The 18,665-nt window shown below is 62.6% G+C and overlaps 1 protein-coding gene across 2 annotated transcripts in view; it reads right to left on the reverse strand.

Moving 5' to 3' along the window:
• Nucleotides 1–18,665, reverse strand: part of RXRA (retinoid X receptor alpha) — a 110,052-nt gene that overhangs the window by 39,763 nt on the left and 51,624 nt on the right. Inside the window, exon 1 of one of the 2 annotated variants that reach the window (XM_032261947.1) lies at nucleotides 6,780–7,020. The exons of the other annotated variant lie outside the window; for it this stretch is intronic. The gene's annotated coding sequence lies outside the window, so the exon portion shown is untranslated. Of the gene's footprint in view, nucleotides 1–6,779; nucleotides 7,021–18,665 lie in introns of those variants that run through there. 2 annotated transcript variants of the gene reach the window in all.

Below are 18,665 nucleotides of genomic sequence, written 5' to 3' on the forward strand. Positions count from 1 at the left end.
AGGAAAGACAGTGGTCCCCACGTGCGCCCAGGCGCCTCACACGTCTACTAGATTTCTACCCAGGAAAACAGCATGGAAGAGGTGGAGTGACGCTCCCTTGGCACAGAACTGACTCTGAAGTACAGATACCACGAGGCCAGGAACAAAAGCCGTGCAGCGGAGACAGATGCCCGGAATGCCCAGCGGCAGGCAGGCACGGAGCAGCTCCCTGGGCCCCAGACGGCAGATCCTGAGTGTCGGGGGCTAGGCGGCACGTTTGCGAACACTGAAATAAGGAACGTTCTCATCCCAGCGACAACACAGACTGCTCGCTGAGGCGGTGAGCTCCCACCAGGACCCCAGGGACACTCGCACCCCCGAGGGGCTGCTGGAAGTGGGAAAGGACGCCCCTGTTGACCCAAGTTCGCTGCAGAACGCCCTCCAGCACCAGGATGCTTCTGCTGCCTGGACCCCAGAGCAGGAAGCCTGGGGAACCCCCACCAACTCTCTTCCGGCCTCTGTCTGGCAGGCGAGGGTGGCAGAGGAGGCGGCAGGAAATGCCAGCCCAACTGTGGCTGGGGCAGGGGCGAGCGATCAGGACTCCAGCCCCTCCTGGGCAGCCAGGGAACCCCCGGCTACAGGAGAGGGGAAGTCGAGTCTCCTCCACATCCCTTTGGAAGCTGCAGGGCCAATCGTGGCAGGTCTGAGCAGGCCACAGGCTGGGGCAAAGGGATCAGGCCACCTGTCTGGATGGACAGCAGAGGACACCCAGGCCGTCCAATCCGGGGCCCCAGGGAGCTGGACAGGAAGCCCGGTGGAGGGAAGGACAGCGCTCCAAATGAGGGAGTGTGGGTGGGGTCCCATGGCCTCCACAGTGGGACATCCAGGGCGGCGCAGAGAGAGGGCAGGGTTCCCGGGACACGGGAGGAGCTCGGCCTGTGGTGAGGAAGCCCACCCAGACGAGCGCTGGCCCTGGGCCTGCCTGCTCCGCCTGCCTGCACGGTCCCTGCAACCCTACGCCGCCTGCCTGGGGATCCCCCCGGAACTGAAACCCCGTGGCAGGCAGCTAGCAGGCCCTTGGAGCTTCCTAGGCCGCCCACCAGCAGCCCCCACCTCCAGAAGTGCTGCCTCCCCTGGCTGCCCAGGGGAGGGAGAAGGGCAGCCCTGGCGGGAACTGGGATGGGTACGTGGCAGGGACCACGGCGCGTCAAGGTTTGGGGGAAGCTGAGGGTGGTTAGTGTGGGAGGAAGAGGAAGGAAGTGTCCGCAAGACCCAGAGGGTGAGGGGCCCTGAGGAACCAGGGTGGGGCGGGCAGCCATGCCCAGCACAGGCGGTGCCAGCCATGGTGGTAACAGGCTCCTACTCACCCCTGGGGCCACAGGACACACCACTCCCTGGCAGGGAGACCCTAGGCAACCCTTAACCTCCACAAGCCTCAGTTTCCCCTTCTGTAAAATGGGCATGCCAACAGCAGAGGCTGTTGAAGAATGGACCCCACGGGCCCTCGGCAGGGTGGGTACTCAGCACCTGCTGCATGTCTGTCCCCCACCTCCCCGCGGGGACAGGCAGAGACTCACCTGTCACCTCCAGCCCCAGGAGCATGGCCCACTCTCCGCCTCTGGGCCAGGTGTCAGCTTACAGCTCAGATGGCCCAGGCTGGAATTTCAGCTCTTCTGAGGTTACCCTGCCCTTTCCCCAACTAACACCCTGGCCCCAAATCTCAGCCCCATCTGAGGACAGGCCAGCCTGGCCCTCCTGAACGGTCAGGAGAGACCCTGGCCTGCCTCCACAGGAGTCTGTGGGCCCCAAAGCAGGGTCTGATGGGGAGCTCCCAGAAGGCAATGTCGGGAGCCCCATGGGGAGGCCCCAGCCCCTCCCTCAGCCAGGCCTATGAAGTCACCTGCCTGAGGGAATCAGAACACTCAGGCCCCTACTCTGAGCCAGGGGTGGCCCAGAATCACCCAGACCCTGGCAGAGAGAGGAGGATGGGGCTGGCATGCCTAGGCACCCGCCTCCTTCCCTCCAGCCTGCACCTGCCCACAAGACCCCCAGGAGGTGGCCCTCAGGGCTGCTGGCCCCACACAGACCCCAGGGTGGCCTGCTCCCTAGCCCTGCCCTACCCAACCTTCCGCGACACACAGGGTGCTCCAAGCTCTCAGTGAGACGGGCCCTTCCATGATCAGCTCCCAGGGGCTGGCCAGTGTGCCAGGAGGGAAGGGGTGAGACGGAAGCAGCGGTGGACACAGGAAGCCATGGCGAGGGGCAGGTGGGACTCTGCCAAGGGAGGGGCAGAGATCTGGTTCTGCGCCAGACACAATGCCACAGTCCTGCCAGCCCCATGGACATGTGGGAGCCGGGAGAGACAGGGGTTACAGAGCCAGCACGGACGGGCTCCGCCAGGAATCAGAGGGGACAGATGCTTCCCTGAGAGCCCAAGATATCTCAGGACACAGCCCAGGCAGGCCGGGTCCGGTCAGGCTCTGGACTCTGCCTCTGTGAGTTTGGTCTCTCAGGTTCCACGTGACAAAAGAGACCCTCAAGGACTCTGAATGGCAAACCCACCTTTCTGATCGCCGACGCCTGCACACATCCGGAGAAGGCAGGACCTTGAATCCAGGAGGAACCACGTACTGGCCTCTCCCTCCTTGAGCTCCTCCTGTCCTCTCCCCCCCAGCCCAGGACACTGCCACAGCGGGACCCTGTCCAGCTTCCCCAGTGCAAGATCAGGGGCTGGCACTTCCCTGGGGGAAGACTAGGAGATGCAGGGAAGTGAGGGGATGGGACGACAAGACGAAGGGCCCAGGGGTGCTGCCTGAGGTTTCTGGCCCCTGAGGCACATGGCATTCAAGTACAGCTGGCCAGGCAGCTCAGTCACGGGGGAGACAGAGCCAAAGGCAGATCTGCAATCAGACCCACAAGACCCTGCCAGACCCCCACACCTTGACCTTCCCCAAGCCTCAGTCAGGAGACACCAACCTAGCACCTTTCAGTCTTGCCTGACCTCAAACTCCGGGGGCACAGGCAGTGGCCCCTCATGGAGACAGGAAAGGGCCTTGGCAGGAAAACCACACTTGATTATAGAACTCAGCTTAGGGCGATGTCTGTGAAGGAACCCAGCGTGCGCACAATGACATATCTGCACGTCACTGCCATCAACATCGCCATCGACATCACCATGGTGATCACCGCCAACACCACCACTACAATCACCATCATCAACATTGCCTTCATCACCACCATCAACACCATCAATATAACACCATCATCACCACCATCACCACTACAATCACCATCACCATTAATATCACCTTCATCACCACCATCATCACCATCAATATCAACACCATCATCATCACCATCACCACCACCACCACCATCAATATCAACACCATCATCACCATCATCACTACAATCACCTTCATCATTAATATCACCTTCATCACCACCATCATCACCAACATCATCACCACCATCACTATGATCACCGTCATCACCACCATCACCACTACAATCACCATCATCATTAATATCACCTTCATCACCACCATCATCACCATCACCACCATCAATATCAACACCATCATCACCACCACCATCACCACTACAATCACCACCATCATTAATATCACCTTCATCACCACCATCATCACCATCACCACCAATATCAACACCATCATCACCATCACCACCATCACCAGCATCAATAACACCATCATCATCACATCACCACCATCACCACTACAATCACCATCATCATTAATATCACCTTCATCACCACCATCATCACCAACATCAAACGCCATCATCACCACCATCACTACGATCACCATCATCACCACCATCAACACCACCACCACTATCACTATGATCACCATCATCACCGCCATCATTAACATCACCTTCATCACCACCATTATCACTATCAACACCATCATCACCATCATCACTACCATCATCCACCACCATTAACATCACCACCACCATCACCACCATCATCACCATCACCAACCTCATCAACACCATCACTACATCATCATCACCACCATCATCATCATCACCAATCTCATCAACACCATCACTACATCATATCACCACCATCATTACCAGCTGAGCAAACCCTTGACCTGCTCCATTATGCAGACGGGAGGCTGAAACCAAGAGAGGTTGACAAGTTTTGTCACAAGCAGCAAGGGGATAGTGTTTTGGGTCCTCTTGGCCATACTGAGCAAGCTGAGGACCCGCCAGGAGCAGGAGGAAGAACAGGAAGTGGTGCCCAGTCTGTGCCACCCTTGCACAGCCCATTCATACAGCCCAGGGGCACTGGGATTAGACCCAGTGGTGGCAGGCTCAGCTGCAGCCCAGCCACGGTGAGGGAAGTGGGAAGCACACCCAGGAGGAAGAGAGCAGTCGGGAAGGGACTCCCCATGAGCAGTCAGCACCTGCACCCAGTAAGCATTCAAGACAGAGCTGAGGGGTGAAGACACCCACTACCTGGGGCATGAGGACTAGGGTCTTTGCAGGAACGCCCCTGGCATGCCAACTCCCCTGATAAGCCCACAGCCCACAGGAGCCACGGCCACAGGCCTCACACCAGGCCTAGCTACATTCAACCAAACGTGCACACACCACCTTCCCCCGATTCTTACAGCAGTTGCTGCTGTCACTCACCAGGCTGGCGGGCGGCCAGATGCCCATGGTGGCCACTGTCCAGGAATGCCCCAGCTGCAGAGGCGCATACTTAACCTAGGACCGGGCTGCCTGAACCACCACAGTTCAGAAGAGGTAACAGCTTCAGAGCTGTATCCGCTCCCAAATTCTTCACAGCTTAGAGGCAGGTGGGGACAATGGGGGACACAATCCAGCCAGGCCAGGCAGCTGGGAGGTGCAGGCCGAACTCTTGCCAGCCCCCCAGCCCTCCGTGACCCAGCCTCCTAGCTGTGTCATGCCTGCTTCACCATCCTGTGTGTGCCGCAGATGCCCCCAACACTGGCTCACGAAATGCCAGCTCCCTACTGTCACCTTCCGCTTCCCCATGATTCCAGGACTTCCCAGGGTAGGCAGGTTTTTTTTTTAGGATAAGCCAAGTGACCACCTGCAGAGCTGGTCCCTAACAAGATGAACAGGCAGGGCCTGTCCGCAGAGGGCTGAGGGGCTGCAGTGACAGGCCAGTGGCTGCAGGACCTGTAGCCGCAACCCGAATGCCCACCCGCCGCCGGGCTCCCAGTGCAGCTGCCACTCCTCCACCCACCCAACAGCACAAACCTCAAAGGATGTCCATCCCCAGGGTGCAGCCCACACGGCCAGTGAAGTCCTGAGCCCAGGGGCCAGGACCAGGGACCCCAAATCTGAGGCTGGCCCTTTCAGGAGAGCTACAGGGCATTTGATTTTACCAGGAAGCCACCACATTCCCCCAGCTAGAGATGGCCGGGTAAGCGAGAATTCAGGTAGCCTCACGGAGGGGGTCACCCATCCATCCCAGGGAGGAGGGCTTGGCCCAGCCAGTGCCAAGGAGGAAGCCAGGAGAGTGCAGTGATGGAAACCGCCCAGCTCCAGGGCCAGGCCTGTCCAGCCACGCTCACTCCACTGGTTCCCAAAAAGGACCTCCTGACATGGGGTACAGGGAGGAGGCGGGTTAGGGCCGCCCACCTAGAAAGAGGCCAACGAGCCCCAAGTCCTGAAGCTGCTCTCCAGTCCCATGGCTGGAGACACTCAGCAAGCTGACCTATGCCCCTGTATGGCCGTTCCCCCAGGGGCACGGTGAGCAGACCACCCAGCTCCTCACCAGCACAAAGACTGGGAGGGTGGGAGTCACGCCCCAGGCCTGCCAGCGTCCCCGCCGGAGGAAGCGGAGTCACGCAAAGGGCATGACCAAAGGTGTGGGGCCACCAGGAAGCTGGGAGCCCGATGGCCTGCATGTGACGTCCTTCCCACCCTCCCCCTCCGTAAAATGGAGGCTCTGACACCAGGGCCCGCCCTGCGCAGTGCACCCAGCCAGGTGACCGTCACGGCCCCCTGCAAACACACCAGCTTCACCGTGTGATAAAGACGTGCCGCAGGCAGCAGCTACCACAGCTCAAAACCTACTGCAGGTGCACGCCAGGCCCACGCTTCATCACATGCACTCACGGAAGTGTCGTGACAAGGGGGAGCCACTCCCACTCCCGTCCTGCCAGGGAGGAACCGGGGCTCAAGGAGACGAGATGCTTCCAAGCCCAGAACAAGAGATGCCAGGCCCAGGCCTGGAGCCCCCGCTTTCTGAAGCCTCGCTCCGCCCTTGGCCAGCCCTGGACCAGCCCTCAACCACCAGGGTGGCCAGACACAGCAGACGCCCATGCGCCCTGAGCGTTCTGGCAATGCTGCCCACCTTGGAAGACGGGCGCCAGCCCAGGCGCCTGGCAGGACCTCACCTCTCCAGGGCCAGGCAGGGGCTCCTGGGCACTGCAGCCTCCCTTCCAGGACGTACCACTGAACTGACTCTGGCACCTCCACGGAGCCAGACCTTCGAGGAGGGTGAGTGGGAAGCAGGGGAATTCCTGGAGAAACCCCACCTGCCCCCAGCCCGCCTGTGCGGCAAGGGGGCCCTCAGCCTGCGGGCTCTTGGGGGTAGTTTCCCTTCAATAGGAAAAGAAATGATTCTTGTTTCATTTTGAGCCATGTTGCTCTTGGTGGCTCAGAGGCCCCACCACAACAGTCGCCCCAACCCCCCACCAGCAGCTCTGTCGTGGAACGGCCGGTTCCCACCCTCAGGGCGGCTCTCCTCTCCGCCTTCGTGTGCACGCCTAGCCGGCTCCGGAACAGACCTGCAGATCCTCAGGTCCCACCTGTGGTGGAGCGTGGCCAGCTCCGCGCTGGAGGCCCAAAGGATAGTTCAGCGGGGTACCCTGGAATGATCAGGGCAGAGGGCGCTCCCCGAGGCAGGGCCTGGGGCCTGGCATGGGACCGGCCTCTCTAGGGGACATCCCCGGTCCTCCCACAGCCCACTGAGCAGCACTATCTGCAGACGTGGGCACAGGTGCTCAGAACAGGCAGGGCACGGCCGCCAGGGGTATGCAGTGGTCAGAGGCTGGGCAGGAAGTCGCTGAAGGGCAGAGCACCTGCTCAGCACCCAAGGCTGGCAGTGGGGGCCGCCTCCAGCTGGTCCCAGCTTTCCAAGAACCCCCTCCACACCCTCGCCATAAGCCCAGGCCCAGCCCAGCACACAGCACCATCCCCACAGAAGATGCTCGCCACCCACACGCCCTAGCCGGGTGCCTGTCATGTGCAGGGGCCTGACTGGCAGAGCGTCTACAGATGGGAGACGGGCCTCACCCATGAGACAGACCGAGAACGGGGCGTCAGCCCACTGAGCAGGACTTCCCCCATCACCACCCCGGCCTGGGTGCCCTCCCTGCCCGCCCCTCCCGGGGGCAGGGCTGTGGCAGAGCTCACCCGCACTGGCACAGAGGCTCAACTGTACAGCTTGCCTCTTCAAGCTCAGCCTCCATGCGTCCCTCCTGCCCCGCAGAAACTTGCTGAGGGCCCATGTCAGGCTTGTCACTGCTCTGAGTGAAACAAACCACCCCATGGCCACGGGCACCACAGGCCCCACGGGCTGAGCCTCAGACACCTCCCTCCTGGCTGCCGTGCCTGCTGTGTGGGGCCTGGCCCCCCACCCGCTGCCCCAGGCTAGGGCTGTGGGCTTTGGAGGTGTAATGAGGTGCCCAGGAAGTTCCAGCAGCGACAGAGTGGTCATCTGGTCGAGCGGCCCGTGGACGGATGGACGGATGGCAGTGAAGGGGTGTGCTGAGCTGGCTTTTGCCTGGTCTGGCTAGGTCTGAACTTGGCCACTTCTGGGGGATCCAGGGCCCCCTAGCCACTGTCTGTCAGACTCCCCCTCCATCCCCCTGCTCCCAGCCAGCCCAGGGAGAGGGGTGCCCAGTCTGCACCAAGGAGATGCAGACCCAGGAGGCCAACAGGAAACCCTGCGGGGAACCCAGGCAAGCGCAGGCCCCGCCCACTGCCCCCAGGACAGCCACCCCGTCCTCACCAACCTCTGATCCAGAGCCTCACGGTGCCCCTCCCAATCCCACCAATCGGCACGCATCAGCGTACTGCAGCAGCAGGCAGGGAGGAGCCGCTGGCCTGCAGATGGGAGGGTGAACAGGTGGCAGGCAGCGTCTCTGCTCCTCCGTGCCCGGCCCCAAGAACCCAAGAGGGGGAGGCAGCTAGCACGCACGCAACTCCCGTCCCAGCCAGTAGCTGCCGGGGGCCCTGGAAGGAAAGGGAGGGATGGACAGGCCAGAGGTAGCCATGGGGTCTCTCTCCAGACTCCGGGTGACCCCGTCCACAGAGCGGCTCCAGCAGGAAAGCCCACCAGCCCCTCTGTAAACGCAGAGCCAGACACAGCCAAGTCCAGACCTAGCCAGGCCAGGCTAAGGCCAGCTCAGCACACCCTCTCCACCACTGTCCCCTCCACGGGCCACTTGGCAGGATGTCCACTCTGTCACTGCCGGTACTTCCCAGGGCCCCCCATTACACCACAAAATACAAAGCTCCCAGCCCAGGACAGACGCACCCAAGCCCTAGCCCCTGGCCCTCTGGGGCCAGCCCCCTGCTGTCTCTGTCCAGCACCCTTCCCAGCCTGCTTGGTCTCACCAATGTCCACCTCTCTGGATCCCACAAGCAACCCCCAGGGGTGACCAAAGCCAGTGCCCACATGTGCAGGGAACCCAACAGACCTGTATTTCCACCAACTTCTTCCCTCCTCACAAATCCGGGAAGATGGGTTTGTGAAATGTGAACCACGTGCGCTCTGTGCCATCCAGAGGGGCAGGGGACAGCAGCGAGCTGGGGGTGGTCATGACAGGACTGGCCAGGTGATGGACATGACTCTGAGGAAGACCCAGGAGACTAAACCTCTTCTTGGAGGCCGGTGCCTGGCAGGGAGGCGATAGGGCCCAGCTCAGGGGCTGGGGCAGAGTGGACACAGGAAGCAGGTCACCAGGTCTCAGCCCTCTGGGGCATCCGGCAGGGAGGCAGGGGCCAGAAATGGCCCTTCCAGGGCTTCTGACCCACACACAGTCCATAAAGCAGCAGACCCCGCCAAGCAGGAAGGGGCTCCATCCCTCCAGAGAACTCCAGACACCTGGAGACCCTCAGCATCTGCCCAGGGCACCCGGCTGCCACCTGGCTCGGGAGGAGGATGGGGCAGAGGAAGGACAGTGAAGGATGCCTCCCCTCCCCACGAAGGTGCAGGAAGACCAGGCAAGGGGGCCGGGAAAGCCCGATCCACCCAGGATGGCAGGACCAACTCCAGAAGCTAAAACCTCCAGGCACCTGACTCCCGAGAGAGGCTTCTGCTCAGTGCCTTTGCATCACCTTTGCGCACAACACTGCCCTGAGGCTCTGGATGACTTCCCAGAGGGTAAGCCGCCAGACAGAGGTACCCGTGGGAGAAAGGACACTCACCTCCGGGAGGCCACGGGAAAGGTGTACAAATCAAAGTCCAGCAGCCAGCAATACAACAGACTCTGGGCTCCACTCCCACGTGTGACCGGACATTCCCCAGTCAACCCCAGAAGAGACAGTTAGTGTGCTTCCAGAGACATTTAGAGACTGGCCTGGCCACCAGATGCCCGTAATGACCCCACCAGATGCCTATAATGGCCCCAACATGTGTGCAAGTGCTCGAGAATGCATGTGTGCAAACAGGCACACACGCACACATACACACACACGCACAGCTTCTAGCTGAGAACGCCAAAGACATCCCCCAAACCTGATTTAGTCTAACAACCTAGGACATTTTCTACGCAAAAATAACTTTACACAAATCAAACCTCCTGTCACATCAAGAGACAAGCTGACCTGGAAAACTCTTTCTATGCCCACTTTACAGATGAGTCAATCAAAGCCAAGAGCTGAAGAGGCCTCTCCAAGGGGTGCGGAGACAGGAGCCCTGTACGTACTTCCTGCCCTCCAGGAAGAGTTGCCGAAGGGACGCGAATTCAAACCCCCCACGTCATCTCCGAAACAGAAATCAGAGTTCTTTGCTGCAAGACTCTGGGGCTTTCAAGAAGCCTCGGGCTCACAGACTCAGCCTGGGAACAGGATCACCCCAGACAGCCCAAGTGAGGCAGGGGTTTGGGGGAAAAGGGGAGAAGCTGAGTCCAGAGAGGCCTGGGACAGGGCTCACGGTCAGCAGCAAGTCAGGGCCGGCGCCAGGACCCGTGTGTGGGGCAGGCACGCCGCATGTCTGCCGCTCACGGACGGTGCAGAAGCGGAAACACTCGTGGCAGCTCTGTAAGGCAGGCCCTGCTCAAGGACTGCGTGGTGCCCAGGTGCACCGAGTTCTATTCCAGGTGTCAGCTCCAAAGCCAAGTGGCTCCCAGAGACTGCCCGGCACAGCCTCGCCTGGCACCCACCAGTGCCCATGCCGTGCTGAGGAAGGCTGGGCTAAACATTTACAAACTGCGAAAAGACTTTAAAAGGCCTGGGAAAATCGAGATGGTCTAAGCCCACACCCTGGCCAGACCCATCTGGTTGGAGGCCCTCCCTGAGGCTCCGCGTGGTCTTGGGAAAATTACTCCACGGCACTGAGCCTGTTTTCCTACACCGTAGGCGTGCCCTTCTAGGCACGTCCGTGAAGACGAATGAGGACCCCACACGGGCCCTGGCACTCAGCGCAGGCCAATTAAGGGCACTCCTGGCCACGAAAAAGAAAGGAAACAGGACATGAGCCAGGACCAGGCAGCTGGCGGCCGGCTCCGGCCTGTACCAGCAGGATGGGTGTGGGAACCCTCACTCCCTGCAGGACTGCCCCTACCAGTCTCCCCTCTCACCCCTCAACGCTGCAGCCAGGGCAGAGGCCCAGGGCAGGTGGAGGCTGACCACCCACCCCCAGTCTGGCCGCTGGCAGCTTAAGCCCCCAGCCACTCTCTCACACAGTGTCCCAACACTGGGCCCAGGACAACGGGGTCAGGTCCACTGCACCCCTCCAGCCACACAAGTCCCTGCCCCCACCCGGCCTCAGTTTCCTCATCTTTAAAATGGGAGTGCAGCAGACCCCAGGGGTCCTCCACAGAGCCTCAAGGCAAGGAGAGAGAGGAGAACCAGCTGTGCCCCACCCTTGCACAGAGCCCACGTCTTCCGTCTGGAACAAAGTGGCCTGAAAAGAGCCCTCAGGCCCAGACACCCAGAGGAGACCAGAGAGCCCAGTGGTCTTGGCTTCTGGCAGACCCACGGCCAGCCTCAGTTTGCCCATCTGTTGCTGACAGTGGCAGCCTCGGAGAATCAGAACGCTCCCAAGATACCCTCAGCACAGCCACGGACAGAGCAGGCTAAACAGGCCACAGGCATGCTCCACGGGGCGGGGTGTCCCAGACCTGGCCCCCACACCTCCCTAGCCTCTCCCCACCTGGGGTCCCCAGATCCTCTCCCCCACCACCCCAGCAGACCTGCCATGAGTCCCACACCCCATAGGCAAGGCACAGGTACCCTCCCAGGCCACACGGAGTGGCCACCAAACCTGCCCCTCACCTGCCAGCCACCTGCGGTCCCCCACCCGCCAGGCCAGGCCACCGCCCGAGAGAGAGGCAAGGAGATGCAGCCTCATGGCGAGGGCAGGTGAGAGGTCCCACCACAGGGGTGGCCCCATTGGCCGCTGGCCGGCGGGCTCAGGGTCCCACAGCCTCGGGCGATGCAGCGTGGCGGCTAAGCGGGCAGGAAGGGGCCTGGGGGAGGAGGCTGGGCAGAGCTGGAGTCTCTTCCAGACGGCCTGGAGCTGGTTGTGAGCGAATGGTGCTCATGCTGGCCTGGCAGCCCAGTTCCCCTTTCCCAGAGCCGCCCGGTCCCCCACCCTCAACCAGACACCTGTGACCACAGGCGGCTGCCATTGGCCAAAGCCAAGAGCTTCTTGGAAGAGGACAAGGACCCCGGCCTCATTTCCTCAATCTGAGACACGGCCGTCACGCCCGCAGCTGCTGCAGCAGATGGTCCACTACCCAGCAGGGGCCTGGGCAGAGGACAAGGGCAAAGCCCGGACGTCGGGCAGCCCCAAGTTCAAATCCGGCTCTACTGTGGCCAGCTGCCAACTGCAGGCAGATCAGGTGACCTGGCTAAGCCCGTTCCCCATCTGCGTGCTGGGGGACGATGGGAACAGCCGCCCCGACACGGTGCCAGCCAGCACGCAGGAGTGCTAGATAACCGGACGCAGGGTTCCCGTCCTTGTCCTGGCCTGAGGGGGTGGGGGAGTAGCCTGGAAAAAGCCCAGGCAGTGTTCCGGGGCCCGCCACTGCTGGCCTAGGCCCTCACGTCCCCACCACGCTATCCCAACCTGCTCCTAGCAAGGGCCGCACTGAGCAGGGAGCCCCGGAGAGCCTGCGGCCAGCACATGGGTCCTGGGGGAGTCCTGCAGGGGGCATGGGGGATGCAGAGGCCTGAGTCAAGGAAACAGGCAGAGAGTCACCAGGGCAGGGACTGGAACAGAGCCTCCGATACTGGGGAGGCAGGGCCCGAGCAGCCCTGGATGGAATCCCCCTCGGGGGGCTTGAGGAAGCACACAGGGAACAGAACCTTCACGGCTCCCGCCTCCCTCCAGCCACACAACGAAGTCATTCTTCCAGGGCCCAGAACGCCTTTTGTGGCCCATCAGCCAATGGCCAGGCCCAGGGCCGGTGGTGAGCGTGGGGGTGTGGGGGTGCAGCTTTCAGCCCTGCCAGCCCCTGGCATGTTAGTGGGGGTCTTCAGTCCCCACCCACCCGGGAGGCCCGAGACACAACCAGCTCTGTCCACAACAGGCTGCCCTGCCCAGGCTGCAGAGGCCGCTGCCTGAGAACCAGGTCTCAAGGAGGGCTGCCCAGGGGTAGCTCTGAGCAGCAGGGACTCATGGCTGATACTCTGGTCTATGACCATCCCAGGCTAGGGCCTTCCTCCCTGCCCCACCAGTGCTGGGGACAGGCCAACAAGACGTCACGCAGGGCTGGAGGGGAACCAGAAGTCGCCCGTGGTGGCACCCCATAGGCTCACACCCATCTGAAAACCCTGCTGCAGGCGGTGCTCAGGGCAGGAGGCCAGGATGGCCTGAACCACTGGAGGGCACTGCCCCGCTGAGCACAGGGAAACCCACTGCCCACAGCCGCCCAGGTCACCAGTGTCCAGGTGGCAGGTGTGACATGGAGGCTCTTTCCTCCTGCAAGACAGAAAAGGGCCGGAGAACCCTCGACCCCAGGCTGACTGGGTGATGGCCCAGCACAGCCCACCTCGGTCTCTACCTCCAGCCCTGGCCATGCCCCTCAGCATGCCCTGCATGGGTCCAAGCAGCTGCCCACCCTGCACTCAGGCTCTGCTGGCTGAGGGCCCCAGGCCAGTCCCTCTCCTCCTGGGCCTCACCCACCACAAAAGCCCACACTCTGCAGAACCCACTAAACTCCCACGTCTCCCCCAACTTCAGGGTGTCTCCACTGCTGCCACATACCCCGACTCCACCCTCAGTCGCTGGGGACCCCAGCATGGCTCACTTTCCTCTGCCCCGCAGGCCCAGCCACATGCAATAGGTACCCACCACTGTCTGCCCTTTGGGGTTCAAAGATGATGAGGGAGGTCCCAGGGGTGAAACTGTGGAGGGTCCGGGACTCACCCCTGGGGTGACAGTGTAGAGGGTCCAGGACTCCCCCCACACTGGGGGTGACAGTGTAGAGGGTCCAGGACTCCCCCCACACTGGGGGTGACAGTGTAGAGGGTCCAGGACTCCCCCCACACTGGGGGTGACAGTATGGAGGGTCCGGGACTCATCCCCTGGGGTGACACTGTAGAGGGTCCAGGAGTCCCCCCACACTGGGGGTGACAGTGTAGACAGTTCAGGACATCCCCCTGGGGTGACAGTATGGAGGGTCTGGGACTCGCCCCACCCCGCAGTGACAGTGTGGAGAGGTCTGTCTGGGACTCCCAGCTCTAACGAAGAGAAAATAAGGCTTTTGTTGAGTGGGGTTTGTACCACAGGCACGTGTCCGTCTCATAATAACAACACAGAGGAGCCCGGAGGCCTGGTTCCATCAAGACCCGGCCAGACGCTCCCTCGGCCTCGGGTGTTGGCCTGGATCCCTCAGTCGCTCCTCTGAACATCCCGGCTCATCTGGTTCAGGGCCCGGGATCACACCTGGATAAGCTCACCAGGACGAGGGCAAGGGACATTCCGCCTGGAGCAGGAATCACAGCCCACCCACTGTACTCAGGTCGAAGCTTTATTCCCAAGAGCCACCATGCCACCACGCCAACTGCCAACTCTGCTGTGGCTGCTGGCCAGCCATGGCCCCCTGACCCTCTGAGGGCCTGGTTCCCCGAGTGGGGCGGGGTGGGGAGTGCGAGGCCCCTGTGGGATCCTCCGGCCCTCATCCCCTTGACGTACTTCATTTATGCCCAGCAAGCCTCCCTGGCAGCCAAGTGGTGCGGTCTCATGAGACTCAAGACTGTGGGTCAGTGGCCCCATCCCATGCAGCCCCAGGGCTGACCTCAGCTCCAGAAGGGATAGGCAAGTCCAAGACTGCACAGCCCCTCCGAGAGCCAGCACAGACTGACCTCCCATCTCAGCAGGGCCCGGTGCCAAGCCCCGGACACACCTGACCTGTAGCCGGCTCCCAGCCCACCACACCCACACAACAGCGCCACCTCCATCTTGCCCCACTGTGACTCGGCTCATCGGTGAGAGATCCCCAGAGCAAGCCCAGCTGACCAGCTGCAGGGCCCACCTGTGTGTGCTGCCACTGGCAAAGCCTCTGGCAGGACCCAGGCTTCGGTGTGCCCGCCCGTCTGCCCCACCTCTGTGCACACACACGGCCACATCCGGATGCCCAGTCACCCACAGCATGAGATGCCATCGCCTGAAGATCGGCCAGGTGGCTTCAGCCCCACTGCAGTCCCTTCTGGGCCCTTCAGCCAGGGTTCTGGCTAACCAGGCCCTGCCTGGACAGCCCAAAGGTGCGCCTGCATTCAGCAAGCTCCAAGAACTCGCCAGGCGCCGCGCCCAGCACGGAGGTAGGCTGAGCACTCGGTAAGCACCCTCAGGTGGGCGGGGCCCCGCCAGCGGGGGCCAGGCCGCCCTGACCAGCTCTCAGGCACATCTCATCCCAGCTCAGACACAGCAATGCCACAGACCAGGGTCTCCCAGAGAGAGCAAGCTGGTTGTTACACAGTCACAGCCCACCCGCACACAGCCACCAGGCCTCAGCATCCACCCTGGATAACGGGTGGGGGTTGACTCGTAACCCGAAAGGCCCCTCCCTCGTGAATCTATACCCCAGCACGTGAGTCTATGCTCCAGCAGTGCGCAGGGCCTGCTGGCGTCCAGTCCCCAGCCTCTGGTCCACCTTGCCAGTCCAGCAAAGCCAAGACAGCAGCCAGGGGCTTTCCTGGGGGACGGGCTGCGAGTGCAGGACTCCTGGCCTATCTCTGACCAGCTGCCTTGGCCCGCCACAGCCCCCAGCTCTGGTCTCCTCGGCACCCAGCTCCTGGCCCCCAGGAGGCCCCACTGCAGCCCCCACTGCCTCCCCAGGCCTCACTCCTCCCAGCCGAGGTGCTGGAGGCCGGAGCTTGAGTCCCAGCCAGAGCCCTCCGAATCCAGTCAAAAGCAAACACACACATCACCACCCAAACCTCAGCTTCCTTCCTCCCCACACACGGCCAGCAGCGGGCACAGGCAGGGGCAGCGGCAGGCGGGGAGGCAGATGCCAGCCCAGACGGCGGGTAACGCTAGCCCCCAGCAGCTACACCTTGCCTCAGCCTGCTGCCCACCTCCCACATCCTAGCAGGGCGTACGTGCATCTTGGTGGGGATGGGGGGTCCTCATCACAGAGGCCAAAGCGCCCAGCTTGCCCACCGGCCTCTCCCAAACTCCTGGGTCCAGGGACAGAGGGAGAGGAGGGGACATGGAGAAGACCCCAAGGCTACTACAGGGAGGGGCGTGGCTTCACCTGCCCACAGGTACGGTTTTCACCACCACCTGAACAGCTGCATCCAACCTGTCCCGTGGCCCCCACACAGCAAAGGTGCCCAGCAGCCACTTTACGACAGAGCTGGCAGTCTACTGAGGTCTGAGCTCAACTCCTCCAGACAGGGCTCTGCCAGCAGGTGAGGCCCACCGCATCCATGGACCCAGCCCCCAGCCCAGGCCGGGCACCCTGGCCATGCACTCTCACACCCTTGAGCCTCTTCAGAGCCTCTGCAGCTCCAAGATCTCCCTCCCAGGGCCTCCCTCAACCCTCCCAGCCCATGTCTGCCCTGCCTCAAATCAGCGCCACCGTGGGCTCTGACCGCAGCGAGGGCTCGGAGAAGGCAAACCCCCCGTCCAGGTCACAGAGCTGGTCGAGGCCCTACCGGGTTCATACTCTGTCTCTACCTGACTGGGCCCTGCCCCTCCTGCCCCCTGGGGCCACATTTCCCTGGGTGTAGTGAGGGGAACTCCCAGAATCCTCCACCCTCTCGGTGGCTGGGAGGGGTCCCAGGGCTCTGCTGTCTCTGCTGCAGAAGGACAGTGGGGGATCCATCCTGGGTGGAGCTGCCGTCTGCCTGCAGCTGAAAGCCCCTGACCTCAGGATGGGGAGCCGTGGATTCTCAGACCTCAGCCAGACCTGGCTGCCAGGGAGCTGCAAAGGATTCTCCGTGAGGCTCGAGGACCAGCTTCACGCCCCCGCCCGCCCAGGAGCTGAGACAACCCACAGCCAGGGACTGTGGGGCAGTGATGGAAGGGCCGAGGCCTGGCCACAGAGGCAGCACAGAGGGCAGGGACCCCATGGCACTAAATCACCAAGCCTTCCCAAGGCCAGTTCCCAGATACCCCAGCCATCACACCGAGGGCCCCAGGCAGGACCCCACCCCACCCCTGCCCCCAGGCCAAGCCACAGGCAGGCCAGCCTCAGCACGCCAGCTCACAGTGCCCCAGCCACCCCCACTCCTCTCCTGGGATCTGCATGACTCACGGGGCTGGCTCACCACGTCCAACCTATACCTCGGGCGGCTGCCCTCAACACACACACCTGCCCAGACTTGCCGCTGTGGCAAGACCGACCATGGCAATGGAGGGGCTGCAGGGGAGGGGCCGGGACGGTTATGCTCAGGCAGGGGGCACAGAGAAGGAAGCCCCTGACAGGCAGGAGTCCCTCATCCTGAAACCCCAACAGCCCCAAGGCCTTCCCGCCCTCCAAGGGAAGCAGCCTGGGAGGCCAGAGGGAGTCCCGTCCTCTGTGATGGAGCCTCAGACTCAGAGACCAGCAGCCTCCAGGCGCTGCTGCACTGGAGAGGGGGCTGCAGCTGCCATGCCGGGTCCCAGGGCCACTGCCCCTCCCACACAAGGCCCCGGAGTTGGAGCTGGGGAAGGCTGAGCCCCACCCTTAGGGGGTGGCTGGGCCAAGGTCCCTGCAGAACACAGGCACAGAGGGGCTGAGCTGGACCCACAAATCACCTGGGCTGGGCCGAAGGTCTTCTCATCTCAATACTGGGGCTGTCCCGCTACTTCCCAGGACTGCAGCAGGGGCCAGAGAGGGGCTGGGGCAGGAGGGTGAGACCCTCCGGCTGTCAGGGAGCATGGGAGCATCGTCTAAGCCCTGGAGCAAGCCCCTGATGCGGGAGGGCCACCAAGACCCCGGGCCACGGCCACCAGCAGTGCCTGCCACAGAGGGTCAGCGATGGGCAGCAACTCAGTCCTGGGGACCCTCCTCAACGTCCCGGACACAGACACAGATGCCATGGATGGCCAGGAATGAAGGCAGGCCCTGTCTCAGGGGCCCCAGAAGAGCTAACCACAGGCCAGCCAGCCTCCCCTCCCACCACCGTCACAGAGCCCCGGCCCTCCGTCATCCTCACCCCACAAACAGGGAATCTGCAACCTCGGCAACAGCTGCTGCTAAGGGGGGAGGTCCGAGCCCCACCCTCAGGGAGCCCGCAGGGATCAGGAAGGGCCCAGCTAAGCACGGACAAGCAGGTCCAACCAGGAACAGCACAATTCCGGGTCCTGTGTGCAGAGGAGGCGTGGTGGTGAGGAGCTGTGACGCAGGAGGAGCCGGATGGGCCCCACACGCTAGGCTGGACCCCAGGAGCTCCGCTGGCAGGCCAGAGACCCAGCAGGAGCTGTGTTTGCTGACTAATGGGTGGCAACTGAGGTCCACCCCCACCCACAGGGAGGGAAGGCAAGGGACATGTGTCCCACCTGAGGAAAGGAACAGGTGCCCTCTTCCGGGCATAGGATGAAGCAGGACAATCCGACGTGAGGAAATCAAACAGAGTCACAGCCAAGGATGGCCTGGCTCCTCCAGCCCACCCTGCCAGGCCCCCACCCCGCCAGGTCCCCACCAGGTCCCCGCCAGGTCCCCGCCCCGCCAGACCCTCACCCCGCCAGGCCCTCACCCCGCCAGCCTCCAGAGGCTCCCACCCAACCAGGCTCCCACCCAGCCAGGCTCCAGAGACTCCAACCCCTCCAGGCTCCTGCCCCCTGCCAGGCTCCTGAGGCCATGCCAAAGGCTGCTCCAGAGGCTGCCTGGACTCTTGCGGACAGTGAGCCCAGCGAGGCTGGGGTGCTCACAGCCCAGGGTCTGCAGGGCAGCCTCCCTTGCCAAACCCCAACTCCAGGCTGTCTTTGGGAGCGCCAGATGGCATGCGCCACCCAGGAGCTCCCTACCCGGCCCTCCTGCGACTCTGAGCGGCTGACCCAGCCTAATGGC

The sequence above is a fragment of the Sapajus apella genome, unplaced genomic scaffold (assembly GCF_009761245.1).
Source record: "Sapajus apella isolate SASKATOON/1434 unplaced genomic scaffold, GSC_monkey_1.0 scaffold126, whole genome shotgun sequence".
Lineage (NCBI taxonomy): Eukaryota > Metazoa > Chordata > Mammalia > Primates > Cebidae > Sapajus > Sapajus apella.